Below are 6,858 nucleotides of genomic sequence, written 5' to 3' on the forward strand. Positions count from 1 at the left end.
TTTGTCATCGCGATCCCTTGGTTTCTAGCAAATGAAGAAGGAAGACTACTACATAGAAATTAAGGTAAATGCTTAATGTAAACTAAAACCACAGAAAAGATATACACACCCAAGACACTAGGCATATGTATTTAGAAACAAAAGCTCTATACCTTTGATGCAACCATGAGAATAAGCAAGGTAGTTTAGATAATCTATTCTCTACAATTTTTTCCTCAATATCTTTGAATGGTGCTGGACTAATTGTGTATAATGAGCCTAACAGGTCTAGCCCAGTAAAAAATAATTTTGACTTGCAAACCAGTGGTCTCAGGTTCGAACCTCCATGACACCTTAGTAGTGTGTGTATGTGAGTAACCTCCCTCCCTCCTTATATTTTAGAAAAAAAAAACTATGTATAATGAGACCAGGAACTTAATTATTTAAACTCTCCAAGACCTTGCTCCAAAATTCGTATACTTGGATGATTGAATCTCATCCTTCGGCAACCCAAAAAGAAAAACAGAGTGACCAAATACGTTCACAAAATGATATGTCAATATAATTATTTTGCATCTGTTCAAAAAAAAATATATGTAAAAAGATTTCGGTTAAGTAACTAATTTGTTGTTAATATTTTATCAATATACTTCTTAATATGAACAAAATATCAACAATGTGAATCATATATTGTAGATTGGTATTAGTATCAGGCAATCAGTTTCTATAGTGGATTCGGCATATGTACATCAAGTGCGATATGATCTAGTCCAATCAATGTGGCCTCAAGCATAAACACCATATATACTACTAGTTTGCACCATCTAGGCTCACTCCCAACTAGCTAGCTAGCAAAAAAACAGGATGCGTCCTAAATCCCTGCAATTAGTGTTGTTGCTATTCCTGGGTGTGTTGCTTGTCAGCACTTCCTCTCTTGGTGTTGATCACCACAGATCAATACACGAGCCACTTCCTTTGGAAGCAACAAACTCCTTTGAACAAGAGTCTCTGCCAGTGCCAGGTGGCAAACATCTCCAAGGACCAAAGAGAAAGCTTGCAAACCAAGAGTACAGGCGGCGACCACCCGGATATCCGGCTCCAGAACGAAGGCACAGGCCATCACGACCACCACCTCCACCACCAAACCTCAATCCCCCACCAGCCCCACCTCCCTGCCAATTCTCAATCCCCACCACCCCAAGACGCCGCCCGAGGCCACCACCCCCAGACCTCTACCCGCCACCTCCCTGCCAATTCTCAATCCCCACCACCCCAAGACGCCGCCCGAGGCCACCACCCCCAGACCTCTACCCGCCACCTCCCCTGCCAATTCTCAATCCCCCACCGCCCCCAAGACGCCGCCCGAGGCCACCAACCCCAATACACAGCCCTGGCAGTGGTAGCTAAGCAGCCAATTACCCCACCATGACGATGAGTCTGCATGCGGAACTAAAGGATACCAAAGGCTCGCTGAAGCCACCCTCAAAAGCTTGTCCTTTCAACTAAGAGCCTAGCTCACTTCACTAGTTGTGTGTATATGGCTGGCTACGTTAATATGTGCATGATAAAATAAGAGCTGCCCTTACTATGCTCATCTACTCCTTTGGATATTTGGGCCAGCTGGTTGCTCATTCCCGTGTTTAATTACGTTTGTAAGTTTGCTCAACTACGAATGAATTGAAAGAGAAAACTCCGCTCGCTTTCTTGGAATATTTAGTCATGTACCACGTACTATGTGTAACTTAAAACATCTTTATTATACATAAAGCATGGACTATATTGATCTATATGAGCTCATGCTTGATAATTCTCGGAGCAGGACTTGTCATTGCCAATTAAGCTTATAAATAAGGACAGGATCTGGGTCCTTTGTTGAAAACCAATTAAGTTGAGATATATTCCAGTTGGCCTCGAAGAAAAGTGGTTCTGGTCTATGAGCCAAATAATTTAGGGAAGTAAAATATGTCATGAGACTACCAACCAAACGGAGCCAAAAAATTTTAATTGAATGGGCCAACTATTTTTTCACTAGTGGGATCGGAACTGTCTTAGTGAACTAATATATGCGGGTGTAGAGTCATTACGTTTACTTTGGGCGGGCTACTAGGTTTAAGCTAAGTCAAAATATAAAAATCATTTCTTTTTCCCCTAGAAATGACTTGAAAAGCCAACAGGTCTAGCCCAATGAAAAGGGGCATTAACTTATAGACCAATGGTCTTATGTTCGAACTTGAAAATACTTGTAGAATAAATAAAAACTGCCTAAACGGGGGTGAACAGGTTGGTCAAAAAATTATAAGGAACAAATTAAATTAAATTACGACAAAAGGATTGATATGATGTGATACGGATTTAAGAATGAGATAGAAAGAATAAACGAAAAATATTGAAAAATATGCCTAAATGAGATGCACTTCTAAATGGATTCTAATTCATTAAAAATCAAGGAAGATCAAGGAAATAAAATCATATCATACTCCAAAAAAAACATTCATATCATGAGTGCATGAAAAATGACATGTCTTACCCGTGGATCAAATGCCTCATATGTGTTAAGTCACAATTATGGAATTCGGGGATTGCAGAGCTATTTCAATTCTGCAGTTTCTAAAAATTGAACATACCAATTCTGCTTCAACCGAACAACTAAATGACACTTCCAAATCTATATTAAGTTCTAGCAAATGCCAACATAAATGTCATACCAACAAACTCTCATTGCATCTTAGTGGCTAATAGCTAACAATCACAGCTATTGATGTCCATTGTCTTATTAGGCACTAATAATGCCTTTAACCACATCATCCTATACAACTGTACACTAATGTCAGTGATTTGCTCAAAATTGTTGTAGCGTCCTAAATTGCAATCCATCATTTCTATTAATTATTAAAAAAAAAAAACAAAGTGAGATAAGGGTATCTAGTGCTTATAGCCCATCCTTACATGATTGCCATCTTCTAGATTTAAGCTCCATGACCCTAAATAGCGAATATGCAAAATGGTACTTCGATGATAAAAAAACTAAACAAATATTATTAAATAAATAAATAAGTGGGAGAGAGGAAGTGTTATGAACTTACCGCCGTATACGTGCGTGTGAAATTGGTGTGCTGACGCAGAAGTGCTCTTAACGACCCAGTTTCAAAGTGTTTTCTCAAAATTGGTGGCCTTCTGCATCATCTTTCTGGTTTGTTTCCGCCGCACTCATCACAAACCCACTTTACCCCTCTCATTCATTCCCTGATCTCCAATTTCTTCTTTAAGGAAACAAAGATTTCAAATAAATATTCTTTGTTTTTTTTACTTCTGCGTGCACCATTCGTTGTTGAAAGATTTCATTTTCGTCTTTGGGGGAGGATCAAGAAGGAGCTTGGAGATGGAACCTGGTGTTCTTGATAGTATAATTAAGGACTTGTCCAATATAGATTCCTACATTTTCTATTTCCTAAACATATACCCATCACTCTATAAATCTATGTGTAAAACCCAATTTCAAATTTAAATGACTAGTATGATATAAGAGGTCGTAGTATTTCTATGTTTTTACATCATTGCCACCAAACTTCATATTTTATTTATAATTTATTTCAAGCATTTCATTAACTGTCATAATTGTAATTAATATACTCCCTATTAATAGCATATCAATCACCCCATTTCTTTTAGTTGTCATTCCCTCTCACATCTCGCCCCTTAAAATTACAAAAAATATATATATATATATATCTGTAAATTACATATCCAATAATGTACCTATGAAAAATATAATATAAATATATACATATAAAATATAGGTATATTATTTACCAAAAAAAAAAAAGTCAGTTACTTTGTAATTGCGTATATTTTTCATAATTAAAAATAGGTACACAATAATTTATATAAAATATAGGTACATTATTTACCCACAGGTAAATTATTTTAAAATATACCTGTAAATATGTACAAGTACATTATTTGGAATAGATAATTATGTACACTTTTCATACTAGGTAAATTATGTTTTTCATAAAACAAACAAGTAATAGGTACATTATTTTTTCAACATAATTAGTATGTACAGTTTTATTCATAAACAATTATAAAGTGGATTATTAGTCATGTATAATTCATAAAAAGAAAATAACATAAACATTTTATTAAACAAACAGATTACCTAAATTTGAATTTATTGTTAATTTTTTTTAAAATGTTTCAAAATTAATTCCTACATCCATTACAACCATTTGGAGATCTTTCCAAATTCAACATCTGTCATTATATACAATCCAATTAAAAACTGTTTCCATATTGATTCCTACATTAATATACAAAATGCAATAATGGCTTAGTTGGGGGTATTTTTGGAATCTGAAAAGTACAATAAATCAGATTTTATGCTTAATTAGGTAACTTGCTGAGTTGGATCCTAGTCATGGGTTTTTACTTATACAAATTGGGTATTATTTATAGGAACAAAAAGTGAAGGGTTTTAGGTACGGCAAATTGAATTTGAAGGGTGTAAGCCAAATTTACTATATAATTAATAATAGGCTTATTGAAGTAAGAGGGAGACCAGGCAAACAAGCCACCACACCGCCACCCCCAAAGCGCACATCATTGCCCTTTGGAACACGACTATAATATTCGATCCCAATTCCTTTTTTTAGTGCTTTATTTAAGTGAGAAATGAGGAAATTAATTTGATATCCCATAAACATAATAAGGTCGATGTCATCGTGTCATTCAAATACTGCAGGAAATGAGTGAATTTCAGGACTATTAGTCTAATCTTATTAAACTAATTAGCCAGTTGTCGTCTTTAATTTTGTACCTATCATTGCAATTTGGCGTTGACGTGAGCCACAGAAAAAGTCGGACTGACGCACTAGACATAATTGTGAGAACATAAAAAAATGTCACACATCAGAAAGTTAAGAAGTATATAGCAAGGACTTTTAAGAGTATTTCTATCCATGATGCCATGGCAAAGGGCAACGGCAAGTAAAGGCAGACACTATTTATGTGAATAGTGACTACCCTACCATGTTTTATTTTGTTTTTTCACCTATTGTCATGGTAAGTAAAGGCTAATACCATTCACATGAGATATACGGAGAGGAATTTATATGGAGTTCTGATGTGGGAAGTGAAAAACATGGTTAGGAATTTATAAATGAATAAAATTCTGAATTTTTTGGTTTTTTTATTTAATTTTTTGGGTATTTAAATTGGTCACTGATGTCATGCTGACATCAGCAAACCCAATCAGCAACTCATGCAAGTCTTGCCTTTGGGCTTACCCAGGTTGATGGAGCCCACTCCTTGCCCGGGCTAGCCTTCACCGCTAGAGTTAGTTTTTGGGCGCTAGGGGGCCTTCTGCTCATGCTGGCTTACATGGGTGGAAGTGCTCTAATGAGTTCACCTACAACTCCCATTGTGTGAAGCTATCTTAACATCCACATGTACTCCACATCACCCAATATATGTTGTTTATGTGTTAAACTTAAAATGTCGCCATAAATTGTGAGGGTGTGTGAGAATATGTATAATAACCACGACAATAATTAGAATGGCTTGAATCATCTATTTTCTACAATAATTGTTTCCTCAACATCTTTGAATGGCGCTAGACTAACTGTGTATGAGGAGAGCATAAACTTGCCCATTCATATATGTTTTCAAGGCACCGTTTTCATTTTCTATTTCACATTTTCACCAAATACACCTTTGGCACCGCTAAATTGAAAAACACAGGACTTGTTTTTTGAAAATGAATTCAGCGACCATGAACAAATATTGAAAACGATAAATCAATTTATCGTTTTCTAAGAAAACAAAAACGTCGCCTTCCTTCTTTCTTAGGGCCAGTTTGACATTGTTGTGTTGTGAAAATAATCGCTATCAGATTTGCTGTGAGAGAAATCAGCTATGAGAGAAAGCATTTTGGCTTTTGGTAAATTTTTTGTTAAAAATGTTATTAGTACTAATTCCCCCCATAATCAAAAAATGATTCATGCATAATCATCAAACTCAGTGCCTCTTCGAAACTGATTCATCCATAATCAGAAAACAAAAGCACCTCATTAGTTGTTTTCCCTTATAGCTTTTTCTCACGACAATTTTTAACAACAAGTGATTTTCTCATAGTTTACCAAACGGACTAGGCTTCCCAATTTTTTTTTAAATCACTTATCACCTCAAATAAGCAATCATTTGGCATGCAGCCCGACCATTCACACACATCCCGGCCATTTTCCAAACCTCCAATAGCAGTGAATTCATCCGCCAAGTTTTGGGCTCCAAAGTCTCGGGTGCCAATCTCCCAGCCATACTCAAGTGCAGCCTGGTTACTTTTATCTTCGAAAGGTGTCTGGGTTGTGTGAATTTTCACTACCCCAAAACGCTCTCACAGCTGATTTCTCTCACAGCAAATTTGATAACGATTATTTTCACAGCACAGTAATGCCAAACTAACCCTTACTCTCATTCTACCACTTAGCCTATAGCTTTTGTTTTTCTTCTCACCTATCTCATCTCGTCTCTGGGATATTGGCTCTCAATCTCCCCATAACAACCCACTGCTCATTTTTCAATTTAAAATTATTGAAGGAAAGCCCACAACCACCATGAAACGAGATCGCCTGCCTTCATCCATTATTTTGGGTCTCTTTTTTTATATTATCATTTTCATATCTGCGCTTTAATGGAGGCAAACAAGCAAGCAAGGCAGCATGTTTTTATTATTATCCTTTATGTATGAGAGGATAAAGAAATAATGACCTTATGTGAAAGATTTTCGTTTGTGCTTTGTTGTTAAGGAGAGGAAAGGAAGATAAAGATATCACTTTGGCTTTCTCTTTCGCTTTTCTGTTTATACTTTTTAATACCCAAAAA

General features: G+C 36.1%; 1 long non-coding RNA gene across 1 annotated transcript; it reads right to left on the bottom strand.

Moving 5' to 3' along the window:
• Nucleotides 1-647: 647 nt before the first annotated feature.
• Nucleotides 648-1,940, bottom strand: LOC148919976 (uncharacterized). Its single transcript, XR_016123703.1, has 2 exons — nt 1,298-1,940; nt 648-1,147 (listed from the first exon to the last, which is right to left on the bottom strand). It is a non-coding gene; the product is annotated as an uncharacterized LOC148919976 (long non-coding RNA).
• Between the last annotated feature and the right edge of the window lie 4,918 nt (nt 1,941-6,858).

This window comes from Prunus mume, linkage group LG2, assembly GCF_029339155.1.
Source record: "Prunus mume cultivar Tortuosa linkage group LG2, ASM2933915v1, whole genome shotgun sequence".
In the NCBI taxonomy this organism is placed as follows: Eukaryota; Viridiplantae; Streptophyta; class Magnoliopsida; order Rosales; family Rosaceae; genus Prunus; species Prunus mume.